We start from the raw sequence: 14783 nt of genomic DNA, 5'->3' as shown, positions 1-14783 counted from the left end.
TGTCCAAGAGTCCCCTTGCCTGGAAATGTCCCTGCCTGGCGCAGATCGCTGTTTCCCTCAGACCCTCAGCAGCCTGACTGTCTTCCCAGGGTGACCAGCCCAGCTCTGCTCTGAGACACAGCTCTGCCAAAGTAAACCGCATGGCTTATAAACAGTTTAAAAATCATTTTTCCCTGATGAGCTAAGAATGCATAAGGGAGAGAGAGAGGAACTTCATTTTTTTTAAAAATAAAAAATGGGTCTTTTAGTGTTATTATTAATAAAGTCATGTTGGTGATTAGATATTTCAAAGGTATCCAGGGATGTTTCAGAGGCCGGGGATGACCCGGAAGCTATACAGGACCCATCTGTGACAGAGAAGAAGAATCCATAGTAGCTGTCGCACAACGGAAGCCCTGGAAGCAAAGCTAAGAACCCATCACGTGGCTGGGATGCCATATAGTGTCCAAAACAGAGCTGTTAACCAGGGTCTGCTGCTGGCCCAGCACTTGCTTCTTCTAGACAAAATAGCCGGTTTCCCAGGATTTTGCAAGTGGCAGATGAGACCTGAATGGTTTCACACCAGATCTTGGCAGGGATTTGTTAACCCTGTTTGCAAGGTTGTCCTAGACTGGATCACAACGTACATAGAAATGGCTCTGAAATTCCCTTGTAGAACAAATTCCTTAGTACAGCTTTCCATCTGGAAATTAACCTTGCAAAAATGCTAACAGGACTGGAAGGTGCCTCGGTGGGGCCAGATGACCATGGTAGCACACACATCTGCGAGCCCAGCATTCTTACGGTGAGATGGGAAACTAAGACAAGAATCCACAGAGGCTTGAGGGCCGGCTAGCCTTGGAATGTGCAGCAGGGAACAATAAGAGTGTCTCAGACAAAAAGGCCCTGTGTGGTTTAATAGGACCAGCGGAGGTTGTCCTATGATCTCCACCCATGAGCTTCGGTATGCTTCCCCAACAACGTTAATAAGAAGGGCAAGGATAAGAACAGTGAGCGTAGACCAGCGGCAGCTGAACAGATAGATGGTACCATTTATTTGGTCCAGCCCAATGCCCTGCTAGCATCTCTGTTTGCTTTGATCTGCATGCATGATCTGCTCCTCTCCGGGGGATGGAGAATGCAAAGGGACTAGATCTTACTCCAGGGTACACTTTTAGCATCGAAGCCACTGCAGCCTGTGGCAAGCACGCAGGAGGGTGGAGGAGACTGTCGCCTCTGCTGGGCACCGTGAATCAGTGCTTGTTCTGCACTTACAATGCACATCATCACCATAGAAACCTGGCAAGAGCTGGGTAAGAGTCTGTGGGTTCTGCCAAATGAATGTTTTGCTGTTATGATTCGCAGCGATCCTATTAAATCACAAGGAGTGTTTTTCTGCTGGGCAGCAGATGCTGTCATAAAACACGTTCGTCCTCAGATTCGCACGCAGGCACGCAGCCCTTTGACCAGCCCCACCGTGCGTGTTGACATAGGCGGGCTGCAAACGCCACCCACAGCTGTGGGCTTGCTGCAGGGACTCCCCTGCAACAGGTGTGTGTTTTAAAGGACCCTGAACCTGGATTTACAGTGGGGCCAGCTGCTGCCTTTGGGACTGACCATTTGTCATCTCTAGATGGGTCACCCTCCTCAAAGACTGGCTTGTTGGAAATTCTATCCTCGCCATGGGACCCTGTCGTAATTCTCATTCTGCTGGCTTCTGCTAGCATGGAGGGAAGAAGTCGGACGGTTTGCCCAAGCTGTAAGTAACAAATCAAACCAAAGAAACAAAACACCCGCTTAGACCAGGCGGTACTGAAGCATTCTAGAGAGCTGAGAGCTGAAAGTCCCAAGGTTGGTTAGGAACCAAGTCCTTGCCTCCTCTGGCAGAGTCCAGAGGTGACACCAGGCTCTACTTTGTAGAACAGGCAGCATTAGCTCTAAACACCATGGCCGACTAAATGTCCTCCCCAAGAAAAATATTGCGGGCAGTTTCTATTCTGGGAGGAACTTTTGGTAAACAAAAACTTCATCTGAGTACCACTCATCACTATACTGAAGAAGGGGGAAAGACTTAAAATAGCAAAATGTACTATTTTTGTTGGCTCGAAGCCCATGTTCTTCCACCGGCTTTGGGGCTTTAAGACCCACACTCCTAGAGTACTCTTGGGGCTTCCTAACAAGGTTTAACTTGAGTGGTGCCGGGCTGTACAGTTTTCTTTCTCAAAGTGAAAGCGACACGTGTTCAGAGGAGACCTGAAAGACCCCAGAATGTAAATCAGTAAACTGTTTGCAGACCTGACACACAATCTCCTGACCTATCACTGTGGGCCTACTGATTTGTGCTGTTCATTCCTCTTACAGAGAGACTTGGAGGAAATGTGGGGAAGCTGGGTCTCCAAATAATGAGGGTGAGAGTCAGACCCAGAAGTACAGATGTCAGAGTAACAGAAGCCAGAGGGAAATGATGACCTGGGATGCTGTGCTCTACCCAGGGTCCCTCTGTCCTTTACATCTGTGGCTCTTAGGTGCTGAGGATGGCCTTAGAGCACCTGCATGAGGTCCTGAGTTCAATCCCCGGCACTGGAAATAAAACAAGTTGCAAGGTCCAGGCAGAACTACTCAGCCTCCTTCAGGCTCAGGCACAAACTTTCAGAGATTTGTACAAGACTACAGGGGCCTTGGGAGATGGGTCAGTGGAGAGCGACAAACCCCTAGATTCATGGTATGGAGCTAAAGAGTCCTATGTCTCAGGACCTGCAGCTGCAGGGGTCTCGGAGTTCAATTGGCTGAGAGAAAGAGCCTCTCAGGCTCCATCTCCCTTGGCTGACAGGGCTCTCACACCGAAGAGTGCATGGCTGGGCTGCTAATCGGATGGGTGTAGACCTTAGCTATGCACAAGAGGGTAGACTGAGGGTCTCATGGCCTCTTTCCTTCTTCAGGAAATTGAAATTACAGACCTAGACTAAGCCTCAGATGAATGGGAGTGTCCATCTCTGCACGTGTTTGCAAGGATTGGGGTGGGCCGAAGCCTCTGGGGCACTAGTTACAGGTCCACAGTGGAGATCCTGAGAAGCCTGGACTGTGTGTCTTTGGGACAAGCTTAAATACCTAAAGGAAAAGAAAGATGCCTGAATGGGATTTGGGGCTCTTTCTTCCAGGCACGAGAGATCCAGCCCTGGATAAACGCAGAAAGGACTCACGTTCTTGGAAGGGTTTGTTTTGTTATTGTTCTGTTTGTTCTTCTTCTTCTTCTTCTTCTTTTTTTTTTTTTTTTTGATTCAAAGTCTTAGCTGACTTAGAACTCACTGTGGGCCAGATGGGCCTCAAGTGTATAAAGATCAATCTGCCTTTGCCTCCTGAATGCTGGGATTAAAAGCATGTACCACCATGCCTGACTTTGGTGGCAAGGACCAAACAGACGGACAGTTCCCAGACAGCCCATGGTAGGGTGAATTAGTTAGGGTTCTCCAGAGTAGCAGAATTTGTAGAAAGAACCTCTCTCTTCCTGTCCCCACCCTCTCTCTCTCTCTCTCTCTCTCTCTCTCTCTCTCTCTCTCTCTCTCTCTCTGTGTGTGTGTGTGTGTGTGTGTGTGTGTGTGTGTGTGTGTAATTTATTAGAATCACTTACAGACTATGATCCAGTTAATTCAACAGTGGCAGACTGAATGGAAAGCCCAAGAACCCAATAGTTGCTCAGTTTCCAATTCTCAATTGGTCCTCAATAGATGCTAGTGTTCCAGAGAAGTAGGCTCTAATGTCAATGAAGGAATGGACTTGCTAGCAAGGCAAGAGCAAGCAGGCAAAGAACAAAAGCTTCCTTCTTCCATGAAACTTATAAAGGCTTCCAGCAGGTGTGGCCCAGACTATAGTTGTGTCTTCCTGCCTCAAGATCCAGATCAAAGGTGAGTATCTTTCCACTTCAAAGGTCTGGACTAGAAGTAGATTCACCCAAGCAAAAATGATGTCTCCCAGGTATTCCCTTCATTTCTGGATTGTAGTTTTTTTCCAGACGTAGTCAAACTGATATCCAAGAATGGCCATCACACAGTGGGAGGAAGTGTTTTGGAAGAACCCTTTTCTCTATCTTTCTTAGCTACAGAGAACCACCCAACCCCAACATCTCACCTCATTTCTCCCTCTAGATTTTTTTGATGTATTATAGAATATGCCAGAAATCTTTAGGACCTTCCACTGTCTTCCCGTAACCCAGAGAACTCAGAGTGCTGCTGTGCAAAGACAAGACTGCAAGTTCTCTTTGAAAGAATATTTAATCTCAAGATAGCATCAGCGAACCGCTGAGCTATGCAGGGAATCCCATCATATGACAGGGGACTCCATCTAGAATCCTGGAGAAAAACACAGGGAGCAGGAGCCGGTGCACAGCTCAGATGAAAAACTCAGCCTTGTGCTGGTAACTCCTATATGTGCTATGCATGGGACTATAGTCTGGATACAATAGCTCTCACAGGGCAGGGAACAAGCAAAGCCATGTCTTTTCCAGTCCCGTGTCTGTGGTCACCATCCATGAACCCTTGTGTGGAACCTCACCTGTTTTCCTATAACATGAGGATGTTGACCTCCCCAGATCCTGGGCTCAGTGAATTGGACAGAGCTATGCTCCAATTAGGGGGTTGTAGGCACCTGTAGGCTGTAGGCTGTAGGGTGTAGGCTGTAGGCTGTAGGCTGTAGGGTGTAGGCTCTAGGCTGTAGGCAGTGGTAACTCTCTGTGCTATATCCCCTTGGGGATACTTTAGGAGAACCCATAAAAGTTCTTATGAACCACAACCCAGGTCACTGAACCAGACAGCACAGAGCAGAACAGGAAGCTCAGGGTGCCACAGGGGTCATGATCATCAGAGCAAAGAGCCACATACCCTTACAAGTGTTAGCGGATGCTCGGGTATTTTGTAACGCTCTGTATGGATTCTGGTGTTATCTACGGGAACTTTATTTGAAAGCTAGGCTCTATTTGAATCCTATGAATAGGATTCTTTTGAACATATATTTTGATTAAACTTGTTTATTCATGACATTTTGCACTACTGTAATGAAATACCTAACAAGACTAACTTCAGGGAAGAAGGGTCTATCGACTCACAGTTAAGGGTACAGTCCATCATGGTGGAGAAGGCACAGCAGGAGTGTGAGACAGCCGGTCAAATCGCCTCGGCCATCAGAAAGCAGAGAGAGAGATAGATGCTAACATTAGCTCATTTTTTTTTCTGTTTATTCAGTCTAGGACTTCAGCCTTCGTGGGATGATGCCACCCTCCTTCAGGGTCAAACCTTCTCAATCAAATCATGTGATCAGACACGTGCAGTGGTGTGTCCCTAAGAGAATCCAAACAAAGGCAGGTTGCAGTTAGGGTGAATAGTCCTGATTACAGTTCTCTTCAATTTGCCTGTTTCACTGAATACCACGTGTTCTACTAGTTCCAATGGATTTCTTTTTAAGTTTCTCAAGTTTTCTGAGTAGACATCCAGGTTGATTGAAAACTTTGTGCATTCAGCCTTCCTTGATAGCAGTTGTGACGATGGCTTGTGCATCACTCACCATGGCGCTCCTAAATACCAATATCAGAAAGAACGTCATTACCTTGTCCCCAGTTTGTACTCAGAGCTGTTGGAGACATGGGCTTCTCTCTCTGCCTCGTCTCTATTGGCAGACTTACTATTTTGTGATCGAAAAGACCGCTGTGTAGCACAGACTATACAACCCGAGCTCCCTTTTTCATTTCAAAGGCCAGCATCCCGTTTCCTCTGGATGTCTTTGTCCTGTGTCTAACGGTCATCAGCAAAGGCAAGACTGACACAGGTCTTACAGTGAGCAGAACTGTCAACTTGACACAACCTATATTCACCTGAGAAAATAGCCTCTGGGGGAGGGTGTGGTTCTCTCTATCAGGTTGGATTGGAGCTAAAAAATTAGATCAACTGTCATTGCTTCTAATAATCCATGGAGATATCGAAAGCTTTTTTATTTATTGCCACAGGGTTTTATACTGGTGCATATTTAATTCCCATATTTCTGGTGTACAGTTAGGTTATCCTCGAGAGTTAGTTTGACAATGAGCTGTAGAACTTTGTCTCCCCTTGTTATACTTTCATATTTATACTTCCATAAACAAGGTCTTCACTCACCTTCCTCTTTGTACACACACATACACACACACACACACACACACACACACACACACACACACACACACACACACCTTTGCATGTGCATGTGGAGGCCACAAGTTGACATCAGATATCTTCCTCTAACACTCTCTACCTTGTTATTGAGGTTGGGTCTCTCTCTCTGAACTTGGGGTTTGTCATTCAGGCTAAACTGGATGACAGGTGCCCGCCACTCCCAGCATCCCCCCCCCCATTTCTGCCTCCCAGCACTGAGGCATAGATGCACGCTGCCACACCTGGCTTTTACGTAGATGCCAGGCCCACTGGCCCTCTCCCGTTTGTGATGAGAACATTTTGTTTCTGGGTTTTACTGGCTTTATAAGCTGAGGTGAGCTATTTCCTTTCTTGCTAATACTGTGAAAAGTGCAGGCACACTGGGTTGGGATGAAAAGAGGACAAATAATAAGAAAAAGGACAGCAACCCTAAGAAATGTTCTCCAACTCAGGGCCCGGGGATGAGCACAGATCTCCCTCTTAGCTGCTCCTTTGAGGGAATGTGGCCGGGAATGAAGTATTCCTAGAAGAGAGCTGTTAAGACAAGGCAACAACGTGCCAGCTGCAGTAAAATCACAGAATGGAAACGGTCCATTCAAAGCTGAGCATGAATATGAGACGAGCCTTTGCATGGTAGTGGCTCTTTCTGATTTCAGACTACAGGACAATGACACTCTGGTGTTTGCTTGCCAGGAAGCAGTCTATTCCGAGGAGGAAACAAGTGGGATGGGTGTTAAGGAAGTATGCTTGCTGATTGTAAGCCTCACTGCCTGGGACTTAAGCTAGACCTTGGGGGAAATCAAAGGTTTTGCTTCCCCATCTGCAGAAGGCATCAGGGACGGTCCTAACTCAGGATTAAAGCAGGGTATCCTACACAGCATGCTCAGTCCAGGGTCTACACCACACACTATGTAGTGTTTGTGTTATCATCTGGTCGTGCCATGCTTCTCCAAGTGCTTGCTGGAAAGTGAGCACAAGGGCTAAGGCTGAGCAGTGCTGGGTCCTGCAGTCCTTGGGTGATAAGGATTTGTATTCTCTGATGAGAAAATGCAAGCATGTGTGAGCATGTGCTCCCAATTTCACTCAGAAGATTCGAATTCTGCCTTAAGAATCTATATTCTGTGTGTGTGTGTGTGTGTGTGTGTGTGTGTGTGTGTGTGATTGGAGTTACCCTACATGGAGAATGATGCTATTCCCAAAAGTCACAGGTTGCCAATATAAGAAGAGGCCAATATGGCCTACACTTCCCACAAAGATGTCTTTCAGGGGTGTCCCAAAGACACTCCCTAAACAATACAGACCACTCCCATTGCTCTTGATCCTCCATCATAACTCACCATCTTGAAAGACATGTAAAGCTCAGAAATGAGCGTTCTTATCTGAAACCGAGGTGGGGGTAGGGGCACTGAACTAGCTCTGTGAGTGGAGTGCCCGCCACACCATCATGGAAGCCTTACGGGAAGACCCTATTGCTGAAGACACCACACGCGTTGGCCACAGGACATGGAGAAATCAAGGTGGTATTGACCAAGAAGAAACTCCCTCCCTGCTGTCTTTCCTAGTACCAGGAAGTGCTGTGCAAGCTGCCGGGAGGCAGAAATCCACAAGACTCATGCAGCTCTGAACCTACAGTAACAACCCGCATTGCAAGACAGGCCGGAGGGTAATAGGAATATTACGAGAATAACCAGCCATTTTCTGGTTAGACCCAGGTTCTGCTCTGACAAAGGAAATGCATTCCCGGTATTGGAAAACTTGGCAGAGAGCCCCTAGTTGGGGAACTCACAGACCCCAAGGTGAATCTACTACTATTGTGTTTCTAAATAAACATGGACATGGAACCAAACTACTCTTTTTTTTTTAAAGATTTATTTGTTTATAAGTACACTGTAGCTGTCTTCAGACACACCAGAAGAGGGCATCAGATCTCATTACAGGTGGTTGTGAGCCACCATGTGGTTGCTGGGATTTGAACTCAGGACCTCTGGAAGAGCAGTCAGTGCTCCTAACCGCTGAGCCCTCTCTCCAGCCCCAAACTACTCTTTAAATTTGTGTCTCTACCCATCGACGAGTGCAGCTCTCAAAACCCATGAGAGCAATTTCTTAGTACGCTGGATGGTGGTTAATGCAGAAACATCTAAGTAGCCAGAGTGGAGAGAATACATGTTACTGGGGTGCTCAGATTAAATAAGACAGGACCCCTGCAGTCAGGAACTCACCGTAGATGTGCTTACCCACACAAGATCAAGCTAGTCAACATTCTAGCAGAGAGGCGGGAAGGGACTCCTGAGCTCCCAGCTCTAACCAAGAACCTATTAATAGTTGATGGCTTTTAGAGAAGAGTCGGTTTTTCATGTGGTAAGCTTACCCCTGGTGGTGTTAGTTGTGGACAGAATCTATAATAACCCAGAAACTAGCCTCTGGGCATAACCGCGTGGTATTATATTAATTGACGTGTGGGAAGACCTTATTAGTTGTGGGTGGGACCATCCCCTGGACAGGGAATCCTGTACTTTATAAAATGAAGAAGGCTGAACAGGAGCATGGGTTTGCCTCTCTGTGTTTTCTGACTGAGGATGTTTTATGACCAACTGCCCCAGTCAAGCCCTGGTGCCCCGAGTTCCCTGCCATGAAGGATGAACTGTGCCTTCAACAGTGATCTAGAACGAGCCCTTTTCCCTCTAATTTGTATTTCCCAGAGTATTTTGTCACAGCGACAGGAAAAAGCAATAGAAAATGTATATTTAAACTATTTTACTCCTTCTGGAACATATGTTTGGAAGCTAACTTGAAACGCTCTGCAGGGGCTAACAGTGATCAGGGCACATTCTGCTGCATGTAAGACAGGGTTGGTGGGACTTGTCACTTATCCATCCTAGGACTTGAAGCGAGACCTCATGAGACCCCTAACACACGTCTCTGATCTTCCTGCTGCTGCTGACTTCACTCCAGTTACCCAGTGGGCAGCTGGTGCAGATTCTGATCGATGCCTGCTTTCCCCTCCAGCATGATGAGGTGTGAACTGAAATCTCCTCAGAGACCATTCTCTTCTGACTGTATCCTCATTTTGTCCCACTCAAAGGATTCCCAGATCGGGGGAGCCATTTCAGGCAGATGGTATTTACCAGTCCAGCCGGTCTGGAGAATCCATAAAGACGCTCTAGGGTTAAAGGAGGGGGATGAAGAATGGATTTGCATGCTATAGAGGTTACGATATCGATAGTATCTGACATCTGCAAGTAGGAGACCAGGAAGAGCAGACGATGCGGTTGTGGTGGGGCTAAAGGTCTGAGAACCAAGGGAGGTGATGGTGTGAGTTCCAGTCAAAGAAAAGAAAACACACCCTAGGCCAGAAGCTGACTGGCTTTCTGTTCTGCCCAGGTTCTAGGACTGGGTGAAGGGTACCACTGGGAGTTCATTCTGCTTTACTCAGTCCATCAGGTCCATTGCTAACATCTAGAAAGATCAGATGCCTGTCAGGCACACCTGGAAATACTGTTCGGTTATCTGGGTACCATGTGTTCCGGTCAAATTGACCTAAAGTAAACCTTACGTCTCACCTCTGAACTCTTGGCTTTCAGATTCTGAAGTACGTCAGTCACGTTGGTGTTCTGTGGTTCAAAAATATTAAGCAAGAAATATTAAGCGATTCCATTGGTGTGTCACAGACTGGACATCAAGCAAATACAAGTCATCCCATAAAATACAGAGAGCCTCCAAGGGTTCCAGTTCCCCATCATCTCATGTATTCCGGTGAGCCTGATGTTCCTGTGTTCCCATGGCTACTTTTCTTTAACCCCACGCTGGAATTGGGAAATCTGGGGCGGGCAGGTGAGTCTTTTGCTTCCCTCTAAGCACATGTAGTGGTTGGTACCTGGTATCTCTTTTCTTTAGGCATGTGGCTGTCTCTTTCTTGACTAGAGTGAACTCTTGCAGTCTTTGGGGGTCTCTTTAAGAACACTACAACATCAAGTCCGTTGCTTCATGGATCACTGACGCTTCTGGGTAAACAATGTCCCCTCTCCCTGTTCTCTGCCTTGGTGATCCATTCTCTGATGTGTGTCTCTCTGAGCCTTCACGACTCTCCCACAGAAAGGTTGATATCAGATAGCAGCTCTCAAGGGCATGGTCTATCCATCCAACAGAACCCAGGTTTACACTGGACGTGATTGCTTTCCTAAGCAAATTCAACATGCGACACGCCTTGCCTCAGGTTGTAAAGTTACCTCTTGCTGCGGTAGATAGATGGAAAACACATTTGGGAGGTTTCCCACGGGGCCGTAAGCACTCCAGGTGGCATTTGGCAAGGTAGGGCAATAAGATGGGGGGGGGGGTAGATATATCGTACAGCTGGGTCAGCTGGTTGAAAGTAACACAGCTCTGCTAGCTACAAATGTCCTCAGAGAGGAACCTAGGAAGCTCAAAGGGACTGCAGGTAGACAAAGAGCTCCATGTGCTTCCTGAGTACCCGGACCCAGCTCTCTGAAAGTGGCCACCCCTTCCTGTAGACGGGATCGGTTGTTCTGTGCCATCAGACAGAACACACCACTGAATGACATTCCATGAATTTCACCCCAACGTCTTGTGACGAGAACTTTGCAAGCATAAAGAAAGACAGATAATCTCAGACTGTTCCCACTGATCTAAGCGCTCGGTCGCCACTGGGCGCCACACACATGGTGCCTGACTGAAGATATGGCTTGGCTTATGATCTTTCACTCAAATGTGAGTATGAAAGTGGGGCTCCCCCAGCAGAAACCGTGCTGTGAATTCTAAGTTTGGCGCTCTCTGAACCTTGCAGTACACAGTGCCATCCTCATTCATGATACCCAGCAGTAGCTGCAGCAGCAACCAGCTGACATCGTAGCCAAGCACAGGGCCAGGAGGGTGACCATTTCACATTCTCCAGTGCACAGAGTTGCTCGGTTATGATGCTCCACAGGGTAGAGTCGTGCTGTTTCGACATCCATTCCTTTCAACTTACGATGGGTTTAGAAGGACGGTGCCCCACACAAGCTGAGGACCCCCTGTAGAGTACTGGCTTTATCACCTGCTAGTCCTGTGCTGTGTGCCTGTATCCAGCGCCAAGACATCATCATATCTACCATAGTTCAGAGTAAGGTGCAGGGATTGGTTGCTTTCATTTTTCGTCGTGGTATTTAACTATTTATGAAATGCCAAAGACTTTTTTTTTTAAATGACATGCTATCAACTATCATAGGAAGCACCATTTAAAACACATCAAAGGAACTGGGAGAGTCGGTAAAACCTGTTTGTTTCCCCAGAACCTCCTGTGTACAAACAAAAACAGAAAGAAAGAAAGAAAGAAAGAAAGAAAGAAAGAAAGAAAGAAAGAAAGAAAGAAAGGAAGGAAGGAAGGAAGGAGGGAGGGAGGAGGGGGAGGGAGGGGGAAGGTGGGGAATCAAGTGGGGCATGATGGTAGACACCTGTTAGCCCTGGCAAGTCAAAGACAGATCTCTGGGGCTTAAGGCCACCTAGCCTAGCCTACTTAATAAGTTCTAGGTCCAGTGAGAGGCCCTGTCTCAAAAATACAAGAAGAAAAACAAGAAGAAAATGACGAAAGATAAAGAACTATTGTAAAGGTAGTTCTCTGAGGAGCCTTCTACGCCCCCTTCACTTCCAAATAACTGAAGGGCGTTTCTACACCCTCTTAGCCCATTTTAGCTACTGAATAAAGACACCGAGACCTGGTGATCTTATTAACAGATGCATGCACTAATAGCTGAGCAGATTCCAATCTACTAGGCTGGATTGGAACTAGGCTGCTACTATGTAGTCAAACGGTCCTTTCTGAGTCTTGCCCTGGCTTGCTCTGGCCCATGTGTGTCCTCCTGGCTGCTCTCTCATTGCGATCCCATGGAGAATCCTCCTGGTCCATCCATGTGGTTTCCCCACATCCTCTTCTCTTCCATCATTTTTACTCTTCCATTACTTTCTAGGGTCCCATGACTAGGATCGGGAGTCCCGCCCTATTTCTTCTGCCCAGCTCATTGGCTGACCGGCTCTTTTACTAACAAATCAGAAGTGATGGAAAACAATTTTTACATGACATTGAGACCAGAGATGCTTGACCTGGCCTTCATCTAGACTGCTGCCAGCTGTCTGGGCATGGGAATCAGTATCTGAAAACACAGTGCACAGAACCCATCCCCCAACGAACTATAGCTATATGATCTGCTGGCCTTCATAACCATACACATATACGTAATGAGACAAACGGCAGCCTGCTAACTACAAGTCACTTCCCAATGTGAGGTCTTGAGAAAGGTTCTCTTCTAGAGGACTGAACGGTGGAGAAGACAAATTTCATGACCATGAAGAATCAAGCTTGATGCCCATGAAAAGTTGGTCCAATCAAACTGCAGCCTGCAAGGCAGAGAAAGCTGTATCTACAGTGTAGTGCTGGTCTGAGGTAAAGTGGATTCGTACTTAATTTCCCAGCAGCCTAATGGGAACTCTCGCCCTTGCACGGAGCCCTAAATTCTCCAGCTTATGAGGTGCTAATGGAGTCTCAGTTTTCTCACCGGGAAGTTGGATTTCATGCACATTCAGGGAGCAGGAAGAGAAGGAATTTGAATATAGTAGCACCCCTTGTCCGTGGTTTCCCTTTCTACGGGTTCGTTTGCCTGCGGGCAATTGTGGTCTGAAAATATTAGGTGGAAAAGATCTAGGAAAAAAAAATCATAAACTTTCAATTGCATATTGTTTTTAGTAACATACCAAAGCTCGCAGAGCTCTTTTCCCCTGTCTGGAACGTGATTTACCGTCGTGCCCAGTGGACCCAAGTTGAGGTGGTTACCCACTCATTAGTAATCCAGTAGACATCTTCAATGAAGTCACAACGATTATGTTCCAGATACCATTATTTTACTTAATAGTGGCCTGGAATAAAAGTATTTATTATAGCATATGATTTATTTTATTATTGTTATGTTTGGGATATATATGTATATGTACACACACACACACACACACACACACACACACACACATATATATATATATATATATATATGGCTCATGGTCACCAGTTGGTAGACAAAGAGGCAGGGGTACCACTGAGGCTCACTAGCCCATCAAAACAGTACCAAGCACCATGTCATTTCTGCTTGGGCACACTGTCAAACGAATAATACTCTGTGATTCTAAATTTCCCAGCCTCCTCCTCTCAACATGCCAACTGTCTGTGCCCCTGACTGGCTTGTCACCTTATGAAGAACAACTGGCTGTGTGTGTCTATGCACTACATTCCTGCCCCCCCCCCCCGTGCCCTCCACCTCTGGCTACTTGAAGGGCGGATTTTACTCTCGGTTGTATCTTTTTCTCTTCAGTTCTAGCTAATGCTGAACGTGAATGTTTTGCGGTCTGCACCCGGCTTTTAATGGAAATCTAAAAATAAGAACTGAAAGCCCCTGGCCTTATCAGAGGGTGCCTGGCTGTAGAGCCAGCTGCCCTGTTCTTCCTGTCAATAGGGCAGCAGAGCTAAAGACCACTGAAGCAATTGAATGCTTCCGTGGACTACTGGGGAGGTCAGTACAAACAAAACGGAGAGAGACGAACGCTAATACATTTCCGCAATACCTCCCGTCTTTCATTAAATCCTGTATATATATTTTGAAATAGCAGGACCATGCAGGAAAAAAAAATCCAATCAGTTACACCCATTCTTCTTCCGTCCCCTCCATCAGTTCCTGGAAAGTTCCATAAATTCAATTTTTGAGTAGTGTATTGGTCACAATGGCATCCTCTTAAGGAAAGAGAAAAACCTGCTCAGATTGATTTAAAACGGGCCTTGCGACCCCAGCAATGTTGATTAAAAAGCTCAATAGACTCAGAGGATGACTATAGGATTTCCACTCTATTGTCCTCGCATCTGTGTTCTGTCCCCTTGTCCCTTAGAGCCTCCCGGTTCGGGTCAGTATAGTTCTGGTCACTCCAAGCACCATCTGGAGGCAGAGCTCTGCAGAGGAAGTCAAGAGCTCACCTTCCTATGAACACTGAAGCATCCCAGCTGCCGCCTTTCAGGATGGCAGCCTTCACCCTCCACTTCCCAGAGCATGGGCTGATGGTGGCTCATTGCACAGTCCTCCCCAAAACCTCTCTCATTCACAAAACAGTCTCGGATAAGAGGCTGCTCTTCTTCCTGAGATCCAAGTGTTAGCCATCTTTTATCAGAACCTGCTCCCACAGTGGAGCATTAAAGAAAGGCCCTATTTTCTTGATACTGGCAGCTCAGTGGGGATTCACCATCTCAAACTGTCTTAGTTAGGGTCAGTGGGGATTCACCAGGAATTCTAGGTTCTGTCTCCAGAAACAAGACTTGATCAGGGACACCATAGTATAAACCAGAGGTAATACTTTTTAGCACATGTCAGAGTAGGGGGTACATTTAGCAGCTTAGCCCCAGGGATACACAAAGGACTTATGTTTCATGGGTTGCTTGTGTGAGAGGGAAGAAACTGGAGTAGAAATATCTGGAGGGTCTAGCAAACACGAACCATTAAAAATGAAGTAAGCGTGTGCATCCCAGGACCTAATGGTGCTAGGGAAGTATCCCATCCCCTAGAGACATCAGGAGGCTTGGAGAAGCAGATGAGCTAAGCGAGG

The 14783-nt window shown here is 46.7% G+C and overlaps 1 long non-coding RNA gene across 1 annotated transcript; it reads left to right on the top strand.

Moving 5' to 3' along the window:
• The first annotated feature begins 1465 nt into the window (after positions 1–1465).
• LOC102555869 (uncharacterized) lies at positions 1466–13084 on the top strand. Its single transcript, XR_015641484.1, has 3 exons — positions 1466–1738; positions 9737–9986; positions 12116–13084. It is a non-coding gene; the product is annotated as an uncharacterized LOC102555869 (long non-coding RNA).
• Positions 13085–14783: the final 1699 nt, after the last annotated feature.

This window comes from Rattus norvegicus, chromosome 17 (genome assembly GCF_021556685.1).
Source record: "Rattus norvegicus strain SHRSP/BbbUtx chromosome 17, alternate assembly SHRSP_T2T, whole genome shotgun sequence".
In the NCBI taxonomy this organism is placed as follows: Eukaryota; Metazoa; Chordata; class Mammalia; order Rodentia; family Muridae; genus Rattus; species Rattus norvegicus.
This window is presented reverse-complemented; position numbering and strand designations above follow the sequence as displayed.